We start from the raw sequence: 911 nt of genomic DNA, 5'->3' as shown, positions 1-911 counted from the left end.
TCCTCTACCCTTAGTAAGTAGCCAAGGTGATAGCTGGAAGACCAGGCGATTGTCTAGGTGAAACACTTCAATATGTATCAAGTGAATCGCATTATACAGACACTTTCTGAAGTTCAAAGAACGCGCAGAGCGGCAGCTCTTAACCGCAAAGGTTTTTCGAGTGAGGCTTACAATCAACCATTAACTTAGCCGAACTTAAAGCATCTCTCGCTTGTTGTAACAACTCGGCGCAGGTGGCGATCGAATCATTTACGAAATGATTAGGTACTTACACCCGAAACACTGACAACACTCCTGTCTCTTTTAATGCCATGTGGGCGGCTGGGTGTATCCCCGTCCTCATGGAAAGAAGCCATAGTCATCCCTATACTTAAACAAGGCAAAGACCCATCCTTAGCCAGCAGCTACAGGCCAATAGCACTAACGAGCTGCCTGTGCAAGCTGTATGAAAAAATGATAAACCGCGTTTAATCAGTTTCCTAGAAATAACAAAATACTAGACCCCTTCCAGTGTGGCTTCCGAGAAGGTAGGTCGACAATAGACCACCTTGTTCGCATCGAGGCAAACATCAGAGATGCATTTATTCATAAAACAGTTTTTACTTTCAGTATTTATAGATTTAGAGAAAGCGTACGACACGACATGGCGCTTCGGAATTCTGCGAGATCTTTCTGCGATGGGGGTCCGCGGAAATATGTTAAATACAGTCCAAAGCTACTTGTCTAACCGCACCACGTTTCGCGTAAGAGTGGGCAATGTTTTATCTAGAACATTCACCCAGGAGGCGGGGGGTTGTTGTCTATGGCATGACCGCCAAGGGGGTACTAGTTGCACACTCTTCATTGTAAAATGAACTCCCTGCATACAGTGATTCCACTCAGCATGTTTTATTCTGTGTACGTCGATGATG

The sequence above is a fragment of the Dermacentor silvarum genome, chromosome 3 (genome assembly GCF_013339745.2).
Source record: "Dermacentor silvarum isolate Dsil-2018 chromosome 3, BIME_Dsil_1.4, whole genome shotgun sequence".
Classification (NCBI taxonomy): domain Eukaryota; kingdom Metazoa; phylum Arthropoda; class Arachnida; order Ixodida; family Ixodidae; genus Dermacentor; species Dermacentor silvarum.
The sequence above is the reverse complement of the archived record's forward strand: the minus strand, read 5'-3'. Positions refer to the sequence as shown.